Source organism: Tenrec ecaudatus, chromosome 5, assembly GCF_050624435.1.
Source record: "Tenrec ecaudatus isolate mTenEca1 chromosome 5, mTenEca1.hap1, whole genome shotgun sequence".
NCBI classification, from domain to species: Eukaryota; Metazoa; Chordata; class Mammalia; order Afrosoricida; family Tenrecidae; genus Tenrec; species Tenrec ecaudatus.
Genome location: NC_134534.1, coordinates 121,679,108 through 121,698,259, shown reverse-complemented (window position 1 = coordinate 121,698,259; position 19,152 = coordinate 121,679,108). Strand labels below are relative to the sequence as shown.

Here is a 19,152-nt window from a genome sequence, read left to right as displayed (position 1 = left end):
TTGGCAGTCTGAGATGCTCACCTTCCTGGCACAATCACTGAAGACAAAGGGTGTACAAGCAAATGTGTTGAAGAAAGCTGATGGTGTCCGGCTATCAAATGATATAGCATCGACTGTGAAGCAGTGGTTGAACAGGCAGCTGTGGTGGTGGCTGCGGTGAGGGCGGCAGTGGAGGAGGCAAAGGTGGAGGCAGCAACAGCAGCTACAGAAGATGCCCAGTTTTCTGAAAGGATTGCCCCTCTACAACAAAAACAATTTTCAGCCGATTCCATGCTGACTGTGTGCAAAGCCTCAAACCAATATCCCTGGGTCTACCCTCTTGGGAGTACCCATCTGAAGAAATCACTGTGACCTAGAAGACCAATACCCTGCTCCGCTACCTGCGCCTGCTATGGGACAGAAAGAACGCTGCCAAGAAGCGAGATAACGAGCAAGAGGACCTGGAAGGCAAGAGCTCAGCCACCCCCCTCCCCCCAACCCAGCAAGATCGCCCGGACCGACAGCCAGGACATGCACGAGGACATTTAACACTCTCACTGCTCTCCTCCAAACCTCCTGTCGTGTCTGCTATGCGTCGTGCATCTGCGGTCGCGCCACCTGCCCACTCGCCCCACGCCGTCCACACTGCGTCCACTCTTCTAGGAGCAGATGTATTGATTTTCCTCGAGTTTTTATTTATGCTGTAAAATGTTCCCACCAATGCTTAAAGAGCACTTCAGACCTGTAGCGTAATGTTGGTAGATGCTTTTTAAACAAGACAAACCACGACTGTAGCTGCCCCCTCCCTTTGCATGCCCCCTCGCCCCCAGTTCTCTTCCTCATACAGGAGAGTGTGGACAGGAGGCTATGGCTGGGGGCTCCCTGCTTCCTGGCTCCCAGGGACAGCCAAGCAGCAGCCTCACTGTCCCACCCACCAACCCAGGTCTTCATGATGTGCTTGCCCTAGCATTCTACCGGGAACTCCTCCAAGACCAGAGCAGACCTCCCTCGGAACCTGAGTGGGGGGCAGAGGAGGCTCTGCTGGTATGGTCTCTGCACTCATTTTATCATGGACTAGTTCATGGGCAGTGTCTATCCCAATAAAAGGATCTTTCCTGTCCAACCTTGGGTCTTTGGGTGGTGTCCAGTGGTCACCAGGAGCCAGAAGGGACCTGCAAGCGGTCCAGGGACCAGTTGGACTCTTCCTGCGGCCCTGCTTTATTTGACTGCCTTGCTGAGAACCAAGACCTGCCAGACTTGCCCCTCTACTTCACCTGACATGTGCCCCCTGGAAATAGTCCACGCTGCTAAGGACAAAGCTAAGATTGGACACTGCTCCCAGGACATTGCTGAGCAGGGTGGTCTCAGATGACTGGGCATGCCTGTGTGTGGAGAGCCCGGGGTCTCAGGACCCAGCCAGCTCCCCACGGTGTGATGATTGTAAGTGGCATTTATCCCTTGCCCCCTGGGTCAGAGTGGTGGCCAACCCCATGCAGTCCCCTGGAATGGCTATAGTGGACATGGACAAAGGGCTGGGTGGAGGGTGGGGGAGCATACAGACCCCAGACTCTGTGGAGAAGGTGTCTGCAAGACCACTTGTGCCACCCCAGTGCGACTGCAGTGTGGGAGCTAAGCACGGCAGGTGGGGGTCAGTGGGCCCAGGCTAGGAGGGGACCCTACCCTACCAGTCACTGGTAGGGGCCTGCACTGTAGGTTCCTGGGGAGGGGGTGGTCCCAGGTGCCCTGAGGCTGAGCTGCCTAGCTGCCCCTGTCCCCCTCACTGGCTCCCTTCACACCTAGGTGTGGTGTCTGCCCTGCTATCCCACCTGCAGCTCCTCTAGAGTTTGCCCAGAGAGAGGGAGCCAGTCCCCAGCAGCCAATAAGGCTGAGTCCTCTCCCTGGACTCTGACCCCAGCTGCTACAAGAGGAGCCAGCTACCTGTGCCCTTCCTCTCAGCTTCCCGGAACCTCACCAGCCCCATATGACGGGCTGCCTCTAGCAGTCCCCAGCTCAGCTACTCTTGGGGCTGATGGCACAGTAGGTGGGGGAGGGTGTGTGTGCTCACCTTGGCCTCCCTGCAGGGAGCCAACTCCACCCCACCTCCCCTCTTCTGTGGCCCTCACCTCTGCCTCCCATATTCTGTGCCTTTTCCTGGATGCATTCGCCTCTCCACAAGCCTCCATCCAAGCCCTGTACAGTGGGTTGGCAACCCTTCGCCACCTGGTGGGGACAAGGCCACTTTCAGAGAGCAGTGAGGGTCAGAGGTCATGTAACTGTTCTCAGGATACTGGGTGGGGGAGGAGAGTCCTGTTTGCCCCAGGGACCCCTGTCACTTTGTCCCTTCTCTATCCACCTGGTGCCTTCTGACCCCACACCCAATATTTTCCCCACTGTCCTGGAGTCCCAGAGGATGACCCAGGGAACCAGTGTGCCAGGAAGTGCCACCTCCTCTAGATATTCCCCCACCACACACACACACATAACCAGAGGACTCTGCTGGCCCCCAAATGGCCTCCTTATTTGTAGGGCTGAAGCCATTCCTGAAGGCCCTGCAGCTTCTCTGGGGGCCCCAAGGCGAAGGCCAGACCCCCAATTTAGGCCGCCTAGCATTTAGCAGTGGCCTCAAACTTTCTATTTGTGGCCCTGGGTCCCAGTTCCAGGGTGGGGTTGGAGCAAGACCTGAGTCCGCCGTGGAAGGGATGGCCACCCTAGCCCCTTCCACGGCACTGACCCTGGGCACTGTTGAAATATAGTTTTTATTGCATTTCTGCCGTTTTACAAAAATATGAAAAAATAATTTTTTTTAAGATATAGCATCTGGGGTCTTAAAGGCCTGAAGATAAGCAAGTGGTCATCAAGCTGAGAAACAACAAATCCCACATGGCAGAAGCACACCAGTCTATCCCAACATGATCACTGAAGACAAAGAGGCTGCATAAGCAAATGTGGAGAAGAAAGCTGATGATGCCTGGCAATCAAAATATAGTCTGGGGTCCTATAGGCTGGAAGATAAACAAGTGGCCATCTGAGAAAGAACAAGGCCCACATGAAAAAGCACACCAGCCTGTAAGATCACAAGGCATCGAGGAAATCAAATATAAGGCATCAAAGACCAATAAATATCATAGCATTGTGAATGAAAGGGAGTGCGGAGTGGGGACCAAGGGCCCATCTATGGGAAATTGGACATCCCTTTGCAGAAGGGCCACGGAGAGGAGATGAGCCAGTCAGGGTGCAGTGTAGCAATGATGAAACATACAATTTTCCTCTAGTTCTTGAATGCTTCCTTCCCCCCACTATCATGATCCCAATTCTACCTTAATATCTGGCTAGACCAGAGGATGTACATTGCACAGATAGGAACTGGAAACACAGGGAATACAGGGCGGTTGATCCCTTCAGGACCAGTGGTGAGAGTGGCGATACCAGGAGGGTGGAGGGAGGATGCGGTTGAAAAGAGGAACCAATTACAGGGATCTATATATAACCTCCTCCCTGGGGGACAGACAACATAAAAGTGGGTGAAGGGAGACATTGGACAAAGCAAGATATGACAAAATAATAATTTATAAATTATCAAGGGTTTATGATGGAGGGAGAAGCAGGGAGGGAGGGTGAAAATGAGGAGCTGATACCAAGGGCTACATGGAGAGAGCAAATGTTTTGAGAATGATGAGGGCAATGAATGTACAAATATGCTTTACACAATTGATGTATGTATGGATTGTAATAAGAGTTGTATGAGCCCCTAATAAAATGATTCTTTTAATTTTAAAAAACAAAGAGTTACAGTCTCGGAAACTCACAGGGTCAATTCTCAACTATCCTACATGGTCACTATGAGTCTGCATTGATTCGATAAGAATAAGACTACATTTCCTGTTTCCATACTCATATTCACTTTTTAGTAGGTGAGGATACAAACATCATAGATGATCTAGCTTTTCTATGGATACCCTAGGTTTAAGACATAGAATCGAGCTCATCACAGGTTTGAATTCTAAGGTGTTTTTTTCTCATGTTACTTTTCAATGTTACGTAGTTGCGGGGGGTCATCTACAAAACACGTTTAACTGTGTATGAATGCTATGGGTTTTACAAGAGTTTTATATTGATTTTGCACTGACAAAGAATCCAATCTAACAAAAACTATCCCATGGCCTTGTAATAAAATATGCTTTACAGTGAAAAGAGCATAACCATTCATTTTAAGTTATGAAGTAAACATACCACTGGTACCTACAGAGTAAATTGATGTTTTTCTTAATGCTATGCTTTTATGACGTTTCTCTGGATGACTGTAAAGGCTGTGCTTTAATACAATGATGCTAACCAACATGTGTACATGAAATGAAAGGAACAGTCAAAAGTGGTACACATAAAATCCCTAACACTGGACTGTAATTACCTTCCCCCAAAGTCTAAGCATTTCCCATAAGAATTTTTCTTCCATTCAAAGTTTAGTTGCATTGATGTCTGAAAATTTTCAGTCACCAGGCACATAAACAAAAAGTTTTAATTTATACTAACCCCAACACACACACACACACACACACACACACACACACACCACTAGTAAAACATAAGCTTTTCTAAAGAACATAATAAAATATCCCTTTGCTTATCCTAGATCAGAGGACAGCTTACTTTTGAGACATAAGTGTCAATCCTGTTCCTCATGACAATTTAAATATTATTTGAGAATGATAAATATGTTTTTACGAACAAATAAAATCACCATAACCTGAATAATATCATTTTTTCTGTTTTAATTCAGAGTCACATGTACATACCAAAAGCTTCAGTTGCCAACCCTGCACTAGATGTCATACACTGGAAGAGATCCTGTCCTGAAATAATGGAAAAGAACTGGTCCTGACATGAGAGTGGAACCCACCATATAGTTTGTGAAACAGTTTGCTTTAAGTCCCTTCAGATTTCTTCTGTACCTGTTCTTTCAAAGGTGCAATGACCTGCTGGACACACAATCTACTTCATTCTTCAGACCTTATGTTCTCTAACCCTTAAGCAGTATTCCAATTGTTCATTAACCATTTTCTCTTAAGCCTTCTCTTTTTGAGGTTAAATCATAAAGTGATATGTGCTACACCATCATCTGTGCCTGGCTCTATTTTAGGTGCTTTGGATACAGCTGTGCTGCCTCTTTCCCCGACTGACTTCGAACCTCGTCAGTGTTCTAGCTCCCTTGCCACTCTCTCTGCATTTAGAACCGACACTGCTCTTCCCCTCCTCTCATATGCTCCCATATAGCTTCTTTGTTGAATATCCCCAGAACTATTTATCTCCATAATGATTATACACACAATGACACTTCTGCCTCAATAATTAGATACCAAAATTTACAAGCTCTTCTGATAAGGCAAATGTCTTCCCAAATTTGCAGGTCTGTTATTTTTTCCGATAATCCAGATTTGAGAGGCCATTGTCTCTTATCTGCCATAGCTAATCATCAGCCATGGCTTGTTGCTACTCTGTAATACCTGCAAAATGCATTCCCCTCCTCCAGCTACAGTTTCCTTTGTATTAATTCAATAGTTCCTCGAGGTGCTTTCCTATCTGATAGGAACCATTGCCCTCGTCTAATACACACCTTTTTTGCACACTAAATTGAAACTCTGGACATGTTTTCAGACTTTCTCAGAGAGCTTCAATGGCTTCTGCTAGCCTTTTAAAATAGATGCCTTGTCTTCCAATCAGTAACTTGTATGATAGGCCCCTTTCTACCCATTTTTCCCTCCTTCTAAAGTTCATTGCTAGGTACATGCAATCACTTGCCAATCAGACTGTATAAGGATGAGGTAATTTTGTGGACATCGCATTGAAACTTCTCTCACTTTAGTGGAGAGAATAAAACCCAATTGCACCTGGCCCCACGGCCAATTGCAATAAAGCAGAGGTCAGACATGCACGCACTCTGCATTCTCCTTTGATCGTATTCTATCACCAACTGTCCCTCCCACGCCACTATACTTGGATGCTGAGTTTGATAATCCACTGCAATAGTCACACAGAACTCAACGACAATACTCACAGTTATGGACGCGAGTAAAGTTATGGACTTAGCAGTAAAGATTATAAAACATTATAGATTCAGTCTTTTGTCTACAATAGTGTCTCATATCCAGCCATATGTCTCTCTTTCTGGTCCTCAGTTTCTCAGTTATGTGGGTCCTTGTCCTCTGCCTTGGGCGTCTGCCATACTGCCTCACATCCTCAGCATTGGCCCTCTGCTCTATCTCCTGGACTCAGTATTTTGGTGTCTGCGTTGCTTCTCATTTCATTGCCACTTTAGAGAGGGATCGCATATGCACTTTACTGGTGGCTCTTTTGAAATGATAATGGGATTTTTCTCTCTGATTATGAGATACTCAGTACTACTCATAGCCACTGAGTTCTTTCCAAAGCATACCAACATAATAGGGCAGATTAGGACTGCCACTGTGGGTTTTAGAGATTGCAACTCTGAGGAGTAGAAAGCCTTATTTTTCTCAAGCTGAGAAGCTGATGGTTGCCAATTGCCGGCCTTGCACTTTGCAGAAGCATGTATAATCTACTACACCACCAGATGGATTTCGTGTGCAGCAGGAGGGCAAAACTAATGTTTTCCATTGGTGTTTCAGACATCATATTTGCATGATCCTACCCAATTATTTGGTGTGAGTTGTGGAGCACTGGATAGAAGAGTCGTGAGTAAGCAAATTAATGTCTCCATGAGGAATGATTTATTCTCACTCTTTTACTAACCTTACTATTCCGATCTAGGGCACCATTTTCCCTATATTCTTTACAGAATTTATCCTGGCATTCCTTAGATAAAATAATACAATCCCATAAGAGTTTCCATAATTCTTCTCAGTCTCAAATTATGTCATATCCTTACATTTATAACATCAGTGAGATTTATAGTGTATTGAAATTTATATTAATCTCTGTCTATATATATGAACTGAACTAAATCATTTAACTATATCTGAAGTCACCTTTTGTCTATCAGTTTGCTGAAGTGTGTTAGCTCAAAACTATATACTGACATTTCAAATACCAGCGGGTAACACATGGTGTGCCAGTTTCAGTGGAGCTTCTGGACAAAGAAAATCCAGGAAGATAGAAATGGTCTGCTAATGAGATACTTGCCATTGAAAACATTCTCTGAAAATAGACTGAGATGACTAAAAATTTACCATGCTAGCAGCAATTGAAAATAAAAGCAGGACTGACAATATTAGTCTTGACAAACAGACTTCAAGGTACATGACATAAAAGATAAAAGCGCAAGCATTACATAATGTTCAAGGGATCAATAGACCAAGAAAATATAGCCATAGTAAACATATATGCACCCAATGAAAGACCTTAAAAATTCATCAACCAAATCCTCAAAGACTTAAAAAGACAAATCACCAGATCAACAATCATAGGTGACTTCAATACATGACTCTCAAAAAAAGATAGATCAATGTGCAAGAACTCAATAAAGAAATCGAGTAGTTGAGCAACACAATTAAACAACTCAACCTCCAAGATACTTACAGAACTCTCCAACCAAAAGCAAAAAAAAATACACATTCTTTTCCAACACACATGGATCATATTCTAAAATAGACCGCATGCTGGGCCATAAAGCAAGCCTGAGAAAATTCAAACACATTGTGATCATTCAAAGCATCCTCTCTGATTACAGTGCCCTCGGGGAAAAACAGAAAAAGAAAAACCCTGGAAACAGCAACACACTACTCAAAAAAGACTGGGCAATAGTCCAAATAAAAAAGGAAATTAGGAAGGTCCTATAAACTAATGAGAATAATAACAACATACCAAAACCTGTGGGGCACAACAAAAGCAATTAACAGAGGTCATTTTATTGCAATTAATGCACACAGGAAAAACAGGCTAGAGGATCATGTTCAACACCTCAAAGCAACACTCCCAAAACTAGAACAAAGTAAACAGTATACACCTTTCAACAGCAAAAGAAAAGAAATCATAAAAAATTAGAGCAGAAATAAATGAACTAGAAAACAGAAAACCAATGGGAAAAGCAACAAAGTCAAAGGTTGGTTCTTTGAAAGGATCAACAGAATCAACAATCCACTAGCAAACTTACCCAAGGAAAAGAAAGAACAGATGATATTATCTATAATTAGGGATGAATAGGGGGAGCCACATCATACCCTAATAAAATAAAAAAAGATTAACAAAAGACTCTATTCAAAAAAATTCAATAATCTGAATGGCATGGGAAAATACCTAGAAAAACACTCTCTTCCCAAATTAAAGCATATGGACATTAAGAATTTGAACAGACCCAGAGCAAAAGACAAAACAGAAAAGGTCATAAAGGCACTTCCAACTAAATAAGATCCAGGTCCAGATGGCTTCACAGGAGAATTCTACTAAGTTTTCAAAGAAGAGCTGACACCAATCCTCCACAAATTCTTCCAAAATATAAAAAGGAACAGCAAACTCCCAAACTCATTCTATGAAGCCAGCCGAACTGTTACCGAAACTAGTCAAAGATCCCACAAAGATGGAGAACTACACATGGTTAGATGCAAAACTTTCAATAAAAGCTCTGCCAATAGAATTCAACAACCTATCGATTAATAATAATAATAATAATACATGATGCAAATTGGGATTCATCCAGGGATTTATTCATGGAGAGATGCAGGAATGGCTCAAAATTCAAAAACAACGAACGAATCCACCACATTAGCAACAATTATCCTATCAATTAATGCAGACAAAAACATTTGAAAATATCCAACACCCTTTCCTAATAAAAACTCTCAAGAAGATAGGATTGGAAAGTAAAATCCTTAACACAATAAAGGCAAAATATGAAAAACCAGTAGCAAATATTACCTGCAATGGAGAAAAAATGAAAACATTTCCACAGAATAAAAGAACCTAACAAGGATATCCCTTATCCCCACTTGTACTCAACATTGGGCTGGAAGTGCTAGGCAGTACCATAAGACAATGATAAGAAATCTAAGGAGTACAACTGGGCAAAGAAGAACTGAAACTTTGGTATTTGCAGACAATATGATTGTATACATTGAGAATCCTAAGGTGTCCACAATAGGATTGCTGGAAAATATAGAGTTTAGTAGAGTAGCAGGATATGAAATTAACAAGCAGAAATCAATTGGATTCCTATAAATCAGTGATGAGAATAATGAAAAAGCCATCAAGAAAGCAATACTATTCACAATAGCCACATAAAAGTCGAAATACCTGTGAATAAACCTAACCAAAGTAGGAAATGACCTGTACCAAGATAACAACAGAACATTATTACATGAAACTAAAAGGGACCTACACAAGTGGAAGAATATCCCATGTTTATGCATCAGAAGACTCAATCTTGTGAAAATATCAATACTACTTAAAGCAATCCACAAATTTAATGCAATCCAATCCAAATTTCAGCATCATTTTTTAAAGAAATCGAAAAACTAATTATCAACTTCATATGGATAAGGAAGAAGCCCAGGATAGACAAAGAACTCCTCTAGAAGATGAACAAGGTAGGTGGTCTTGCACTACCTGACCTTAAAATGTACAATACAGCCATAGCTGTCAAAACAGCCTGTTACTGGTATAGTGATAGATATATAACCAATGGATCAGGACAGAAAGCCCAGAAACAAAGCCATCTGATAAATAGAAAACAGATGCTCTCTTCAATAAATGGTGCTGGGAAAAGTACAGAAGAATTCAACATGATCTATATCTCACTCCATGCACAAAAACAAATTCAAGGTGGATTGAAAACCTAAATATAAAACCCAAAGTTATCAAGATCATCAATGAAAAAATTGGGACAAATCTAAGTGCAGGGAATACAGGAGCTATCAGAAATAACAAAGAAAGCACATTTCATTGAAGACAAAATAGATGCGTGGAACTTATTAAAAATAACAGACTATGTACATGGAAACATTTCATTAAAAGAGTAAAAAGGGGAGAGGTTCCAGCAAGATGGCCACATTGGGAGCTCTGTGGCAATCAGTGTACCCGGTGTCCAGGAGGATGAGTGTGGACATTGGGTGAGTGAAAAGATTCCCACGACAGCCCACAGTACATGCTGTGTCTAGAAGGCAACCTTTCCTGACAACTAGCCTCGCTCCAACACCCTGGGGATCAGGACCTGGTTACTGGGGACTCCCCAGCCCATGAAGGCCGCACCATCCCACCATGGTCACCACCCACTGACTGGACCCCCTTAGCCTTATTGCTGCACCTGGAGCAGCCGTATTGAGTCCCCCACGATTTCAGATGTACCCCCACACAGCAAAGTCTGCACATGGCACACTCTAATGTGAGCTGCTCCCACCTCCCAAGGCTCCCTTCTCCTCACTTGGTGGTGGGTGTTACTACTGAGATTGGGTCACTCCCACCACCCATCTGTGGCCCCAACACCTGGGGCTAAACCTTGTCTGTAGTCCACCTGCAGTAAATGTAATCACCTGTAGTGGTCGCAGCAGCTCTCCCCATCATTTCCTGTCTTCACCCTACACCCCTGCAGCAGCAGCAGCTCTTCTCCTCCCACCACCTACAGCAGCAGCGACCAGTCCCTCTGCCATGGGGTGCACACAGTGGCATCTAGCCCCACTACTGCCTGGCACCACCACCCTGTGGAGGCTTTTGCCCAGCACCTGCACCAGTAGCAGTGGGCTGATCCTGCCTTTGCTCAGCACCCCCTCCCATGGCAGCGAGCCCTCCCACACCATTGTTTTCTATTAGGTGCCCCCTTTTTAAAAAATGCTGTGAATAGTGGCCTGACAGCTGAGACCTGACCTATGGGAAAACTTCAGCACTGCGCCAATTCAGCCTACATGCAGTCTCCATCCTCCCTCCAGCTTCCGAGGCCCCCACTGCCATTGGCCAACGAGTCACTATAACACCTGCCTACATAGCAGTCTGAGTCCCCACTACCATAGTAGGCCACAGGCAGCTCTCAAAAACACTCTAACCAGTCACACAGAGAAAGAACTCAGGGTCTCCCAGAAATATGGTGCCTACTTCTTCCAATATGACATGCAAATAGCAGCATACAACACCCTCAACAAGAAAACAATAAAGACAAAACACAAAAGCAAAGATAACAACACGCATAAGAATCAGACGTGGATCTGCCACAAAAAGCAATCTTAGGAAGGCTCCTTGTAGTTATACAGGAAATAAGGGAAGCAATTCAGAATAAGGATGCAATGGTAGAGGAGATAAAGTCCATGATACAGGCGATGAAGTACATAATGGAGGAGATGGAGTCCATGAACAAAAGTGAACTATAGGAGCTAATGGATGAGGTAACAGAAACTAAACGCAAGATCACAGATCTCATGAACAAAGTAGAAGAGACAAAAAATTGTGCCAGTGATCTTGAGGACAATCAGGGAGACTTCAACAAATGGGAAAGACAGGCACACAAGATAAGCCAAGAGGCAAAAGAAAACTTAAGATCAATGACAGCTCTATGAAGAGGAACGATATGGGAAAGACAGTCAAACAAGATAATCCAAGAGGCAAAAGAAAACTTAAGATCAATGACAGCTGTATGAAGAGGAACAATATTCAAATAATTGGTCGACCAGAACAAACCCAATGAAAAAGGAACAGCTAAAATAGTGAGGGAATTTCTGAAAGTAAAGTTCCCACCTTAATGAATGAGAATCTGACACTTATAAGAGAAGCAGAGAAGACACCAATTAGACTAAATCCCAGGAAGAAGTCGCCGGTGCCTTTAATGGTTAAATTATCCAACTTTGAAGAAAAAGAGAAAAATTTAACAGCAACAAGAGGGAAAAAAAAGGCTGTCACATACAATGGTGCTCAGGTAAGAATATGCTCAGACCTATCAGCGGAAACCTGCCCAAGAATCCTCTACCCTGTGAAATTATCTATTAAGGTATAAGGTGAATTCAAGTCTGCCAGGACAAGGAAAAACTCAAATAATACACAATAAGACACCCAAATCTATGGAAGTTCCTTGCCAACTCACTATGATCAGATTACCAACATCCACCAAACACAATCAGAAGACCACCATATATCCCAACTCCACCCAGAAGCCAATGTGGCAATAACAATTATTAAGATAACATGACCGCAGAGGGGGAAAGAGGCAAGAATAAAGCCCCACACAGAAACACAGCACATTGATATGACGGGAGATAGGAAAACACCCAACACAAAAGGCACAAAGATATCAGCAATGAATCCACAGATCATGAAAATAGCTCTGAATGTCAGTGGGTCCAATTCACCCAACAAAAGACAAAGGCTAGCACACTGCCTTAGAAAATGTAACCCATCCATCTGTTGCCTGCAAGAGACATATCTTAAGTTCACAGACACATAGACTAAGAATAAAAGCCTGGCAGAAAATACACCTGGAAAATGGCAACTTTCAAACAGCAGGGCTTGCAATCCTAATCTCAGACTAAACTGACCTCAAGGTGCAAACCATAACAAGAGACAAGGGGGCAATATATAATGCTCACAGCATCAATAAACCAGAAACCAGTGAGCATAATAAATACTTGCACATCTAAAGAAAGATCAAAGAAATTCATCAAACTATTCAAAATATGAAAAAAAAAGAAATCACAGATCCAACAATCATAATAGGTGACGTTATTTTACTGCTATCAGAGAAAGATATATCACTGGAAAAGAAGACTAGCAAAGACCTAAACACTACAATGAGGTAACTGGACCTGAAAGACATATAGAGAGCTTTCCATCCAAATGCAAAACAAACAAACAAAAAACACATTCTTTTCAAATACTCATGGCTCATTTTGAAAAACAGACCATATGCTGGGGTATAAGTCAAGCTTGAGTAATTCAAACACATAGAGATCACTCAGATCCATCTTGGATCACCATGCCATAGAGCTGGAGAGCAATAAAAGGAAAACGAGGAAAACAAGGGCAAACAATTGGAAGATGAATAATGATCTTCTGTGACACGAATGTGTACTGACCCAGATTACAGAGGAATTTAGGAAGTTTCTAGAAAATTATGAGAATAGAATACAATGTATCAAAACCTATTTGATACTGCAAAAGCAGTTATCAAAGGTAACTTGATAGCAATAAGGGCATATATGAAAAAGGAAGAGAGACTTATGACAGATACACTATCACAAAACCTCTAGCAACAAGAACAGAATCTACAGAACCAGCCATCCAATAGCAAAAGAAAATAAATAATAAAAATCAGGACAATAGGAAAACAAAACAATAATGCAAAAATCTATACAACAAAAATGTGGTGCTTGGAAAAGATCAACAGACCTTGGCAAGCCTAACCAAGGAAAGGAAGGAGCAAACACCAATATCCAGAATGAGGGATGAAAAAGGGGATATCGCAACACAACAAAAATAGCTCCCAGACCAAACAGCTTCACAGGAGAATTCTACCAAGTATTCGGGGAAGAGCAGACACTGATCCTCCACTAATTATTCCAGAGCATAGAAAAGGATGGCAAACTCCCAAACTCATTTTATGAAGTCAGTATAACTTTGATACCCAAACGGGGCAAGAATCCCACAGGAATAAAAAACTGCAGACATATATGTCTAAAGAACATAGATGCAAAAAATCCTTAACAAAATATTGGCCAATGGAATATAAAAGTATATGCAACATAGCATCCGACATGATGAGTTAGGATTCGTCCCAAGAATTCAGGGATATTTTAATATCTGAAAATCCATAAATATTATATACCAATTGATAAGAAAAAGTATAAAAATCCACCCAAGACCCATTCTTAATCAAGATACTCAAGAAGATAGGAAAGGATGAAAATTTCTTCAAGTTAATGCAAGCTATCTATGAAAAGCCAACATCCAATATCAGTAAATGGAGAAAAGATGAAAACCATCACACTGATAAAGGATACCCCTTGTCCCCACTTCTATTCAATATTTTCCTGGAAGTCCTAGCTAATAACATGAGAGCAGAAGGACATTTAAGGTATCCAACTGGGAGAGGAGAAGGTGAAACTGTCACTATTTGAAGACAACATGATTCCATACATAGAAAATCCCAAAAGTTACACACAGGAGTACTGACAGCAATAGAGGAATATATAAGAGTCACGGGATACAAGATCAACAAGCAGAAGTCGAATTGGTTTGCTATATACATTGGACAAGACCAGGGGAGAGGAGATCAAGAAGGCAGTACAATTCATAACAGCCAAACCAAGTTGAAATAGCTAGGAATAGATTTAACCAAAAAAACCAGAGTTATACAATGAAAACCACAGGACCCTACTACAGGAAACCAAAAGCAACATCCACAAATGGAAGATTTTCCATTCTTATGTATTGGAAGACTCAATCCATATAGCAAAGATGTCAATCTTACACAAGGCACTATGTAAGCTTATCACTATCTGATTCAAAACCAACAACCTTCATCAAAGAATAGAAAAACTGACCACTTATTTTTTATGGAGAGGGAAGAAGCCCAGAATTAGCAGAGAACTCCTAAAGATGAATGACAAAGTCGGAGGACTCATTTTACCTGACTTTAACACCTATTACACAGCCACAGTGGTCAAAACAGCATCATAGTGGTATAATGACAGATATTCAGACCAATGCTAAAGAATTGGGAGTGTGTATAAAGAGCCCAACACGGCACACCAAACCTTGAGGACAACGTATCCTTGTGGGGAAATTCATAAAAATATTGGGCTAAAAGGTGAGCCTAATCAAAAGCGGCGCCCTCCCTAGAAGTATGTGTGACAGAGAACAGCACTAAACCAACAGTTTGGGGAGAGACGCCGGTATAGCACACCCACCCAGAAGTAAACCCTGTAGGAAGAAGAGTAAGGGACTGTCTAGACCCCATGTCGACACACCAAACCTGGAGGACGATGTCCCTGCATGGAGCTGCTAAGGCACAGAGAGGATTATAGGGCCAATCACAGCTGAAAATATGTTGTCCCCTTATTGGATCATACCACAACAGAGGAAAACACTGGAGACACATTGGGGAGTTAGGTGGGATCCCCCCTCAGAGGGGCAAAATAAGAAGGGAACATGAGATAAGCAAAGTGAGCAAAGCAAACCACAAAACCCCTAAAGAACCCCCAAAATAGATTTCAGGCTAGGAAGTTCAGCTCCTGGGATTTCCCAAGGACCAGTGGGGAGATAGGCAGAAAGGTCAGTGGACAGACCTGGAATATTTATGTTTTTTCTCTTTTTTCTTTTTCCTTTCTCACTCTTTTGTCTGTCCTATCTTATGGTTGATTTCCTTACTTGTATAAGATAGTAAGCAAGCTCAAGGAGAAAGCAATGGGACCAATATTCTAGAGTCACTTGATAGGGAGAAGGAGGCAGGAAAAGGGAGCAGTGAGCAAACAATGCCATCAACAGGGGAACAATTATGGAATTAAGATCAATTGCAAGGAGCATGCAGAGATCCTGGGGATGTTGGAGAAACAGCAATTTATCTGAGAGAAAATACTAAAGGGTGAAAGCGGGGTGATGTTGGGACAGGAGGAAGGTAAAAGGAAACAGAGGAATGATCTAAGAAGCAAAGCTATGGAGAGAGGTATATGCATAGGTGTGTATATATGTAAATACATTAATTCATAGAAATAAGAGTATTGACTTATGTACATATATTTATATGGCAATACAATAAGGTAGTGCATGAACTTGGGGCCTCTACTCATACCTTCTCTCAATATAAGAACACTTTGTTCTAACAAACTGGCATTCTGTGATACTCACCCTCCCAACACAGTCACTGAAGATAAAATGGTGCATTAGTAAATGTGGTACAGAAGCAAATGTGGTATAGAAAGCAGATTGTGCCTGGCTATTAAAAGATATAGTGTTTCGGTTCTTAAAGGCCTGAAGTTAAACAAGCAGTCTTCTAGAAGAGAAGCAACAAGCCCACATGAAAGAAGCACACCAGCCAGTGAGATGATGAATTGTTGTCAAAATCCAGTAACAGGCATCAGAAGACTCATAACAAACAAACAAACAAACAAAAACATATTGTTGAGAATGAAGGGGGTCTGAGCAGGGACCCAAAGCCCATCTGTAGACAATATGACATCCCTGCACAGAGGGATCACAGCGAAGGGATAAATAAACCAGAATACAGTAAAGCACTGATGAAACACAGAGAATTCTCTTGTTCCTTGAGGCTTCCATCTTCCACTATCATGACCTCAGTGCTGCCTCTCACTTCAGACTAGACCAAAGCATGTATACAGGTACAGATAAGAGATAACAGCTCACAACACAGGGAATCCGGTCACAGGAATTGGAATTGCAATACCAGAAGTGTGGGGGGGAGGTGAGGAAAGAAGGCGAGGAAGGGGGAGCAGATTTCAATGATCAACACATAAACACACACCCCTCCAGGGGGACAAATAACGGACCATTTAGGAAGGAACAGCAGACAGTGTAAGATATGAAACTAAAAATAACTTATAATTTATCAAAGGGCAAGAAGGTGGGGGGGCAGGAACTGATACCAAGGACCCAATAGAAAGCAAATGTCTAGAAAAGAATGATGGCAACATATGTACAAATATGCTTGATACAATGGATGTATGGATTGTTTTAAGAGTTGTAAAAGGCACCAATAAAGTGACCTTTTACTTAAAAAATAAGAACTAAAGAGATCAATAATCATCTAAATAAATAAATGAGTAAAAAGAGAGCCCACAGTTTAAGAAAAAGTACTTACCAAAGACATAACAGAGAAGGGCCTGATTACTAAAATCTCGAGTATGTCACAAGCCTACAACCAGTCATAAACTAGAAACCCTCTCTGAAGGTGGGCAAAGGACCTGAACAAACTATTTCCAAAGGATCACACTCGAATGACTAAAACACACATGAGGAAATGCTCTGGTTCACTAGCCATGCAGGAAATGCAAGTCAAAAAAACCACGAGATACCATCTAAGACCCATAACTGTAGTTCAATTAAAAAACAACCGAAACACCCCAATGCTAAAGAAAGTGTGGTGAGATTGGAACCTTTATTCACTGCTTGTGAGCATGTAAATATGTACAACCACTGTGGAAAATGATATGGTGATTCCTAATATAGATGGCAATTGAAATATCAAATGACCCAGCAATACAATTACTGGATGTATACTCCCCCCCATGTTCATTGAAGTACAGTTCATAATGGCAAGAGTTTGGAATCAACCTAAATTTCCATCAGAAGATTGGTTAAAAAAAAGTTGTGATATATATAAACAATGGAGTTTTTTTTTTTAAAGTGATGATTCTTTGAAACACCTCCTGATATGGAGTGATCAATCACAAAAGGATAAATACGATAGGAATCTACTATTGTAGCAATAAGAAGCAGGATGGGCACAAGCTCAGGCTTGTAGGACATCCAGTCTGCTGGCCAGGGGAGCCAGAGAGCCTGATAGAAAGTCCGACTGGTGCCATTGAACTATCCACTCTAGGTAAGGATTTTTAGGTCAATTGGCGGAGGGCACCTCATGTCATCAGGGATCTAATGGTCAAGGGAGGGGAAAGGTATGTTGCCTATTGAATGGCTGGCATTAAAAACTATGATGAGTTCCCCCCAGACAGGTAGACATACCTGTCAGAGAAATGAGGGATGTTGATGGAATTGTCAAGTCAGGATAGGGGACAGGGAGCAAACATGTTTGCAGGAACACGAGTGCATGACTGTTGGTAAGAATGGAAGGATTGACCTCCAGGTGAAAGGACTGTAGGGGTAGAGTGCCCTGGTGGTATGCACTGAATGGGCCACGTTGACCTGGGCTTCTGGATGCTTTCTGAGGAACCAGATGGGCTACTGTGGAATTCTGGGGCATAGAATCCCGTATCTCCAAGTCAAATGGTCTGATCCAGGGGGCATCAGGAAAATCCACTGGGTGAGCTAGACTCTACCTCAGGCATAATGGTAATTTGAGAACTTGATATGAATAATACATGGTATCTGAGGAAGCAGAAGACAGCTGTACCAAGATTATTGAGCCATTGGTAGGTAGACAAACATGGTCTTGCTACATCACTGTCCTGTATGCTGTATGAAGATATGTATTATTCTTGAAATTCTGTGACAGACATTCTCAGTGATAATATTTACAAATTTTCCCTGACCTTTAACCCCTATTATTTATGTAAATAGTGTCCTGGCATGAAAGGAATGATTCTGTACAAGTGAATAATTCAGGTATTGTGATATTGAATTATATGTTTGTCTAGGTATTTTAGAGAAATTCATGTATAAGAGAGAGTTTTATATAAACATTAACTACGCAACAAGAAAGCACCCCCCATCAATCGCTGCCCAAGCCCACAAGTCCAACATTAACCCATATGTCCAACACCAACCTACAAAGTCTTCCTCCATCTCAAAAAATAGACGCAATGATACCAACTACAAGAGGAAAGCGAGTCAGTGAATGTGTAAGTATCTCAGCACTGACAGGGGTCTCCATACAGCTGCTCTAGCACCCAGGGTTGCATGGGGGTAGAACCATGTGGTTTCCGCTCGGGGATGTCTCGCAGGAAGTGAACCTTGTCAGTTGAAGCAGGGAACTGGCTAAGGCAGCTGCATATTGGACCCACCAACAGAAAGCAAGAGACCTGAGACATAGAAAGGCGAAGCTTACTGAGCCATTTATCTCTCCGCCCTTCAATTAACCCCACATGTGTTTTTTGGGCAGGTTGGAACAATAAAGTAACTACCTCAGCTTATATTGGCCCGATAACCCTGTCTCAACAGAGCTTTAAATAATTAGTAACAGGTCTATTCAAAGACAAGATTAATGGAAGATTGTTTTGCCCCAGGGGGGTGATTAATAAGACTCTGGATCATAAATTAACAAGGAGGTTTCAAAATGGAGCAAAAAGCAGATGAAAAAATAAAAGCAAAAATGTTGGTTCAGGAATAGGTTTGGAGCTCACACTAAATCCAAGCTCCAATTTAAGAATAGTTAGTTCTGTTTGATATTTGCCCTCAGAAAGTGAACACAGAAGATATGCAAGTTATAGCAAAATTTGAAGAAATTAGATGATGCCAGCTATCAGGTAAAATAACATCTGACATTGTGAGGAAATCATGCCCGCCCTCCTCTACACCCCATGAGACTGGAGGGATCTA

The 19,152-nt window shown here is 42.2% G+C and overlaps 1 pseudogene; it reads left to right on the top strand.

The window, feature by feature from the left end:
* Positions 1 to 211: 211 nt before the first annotated feature.
* LOC142449240 (DET1- and DDB1-associated protein 1 pseudogene) lies at positions 212 to 528 on the top strand (annotated as a pseudogene).
* Positions 529 to 19,152: the final 18,624 nt, after the last annotated feature.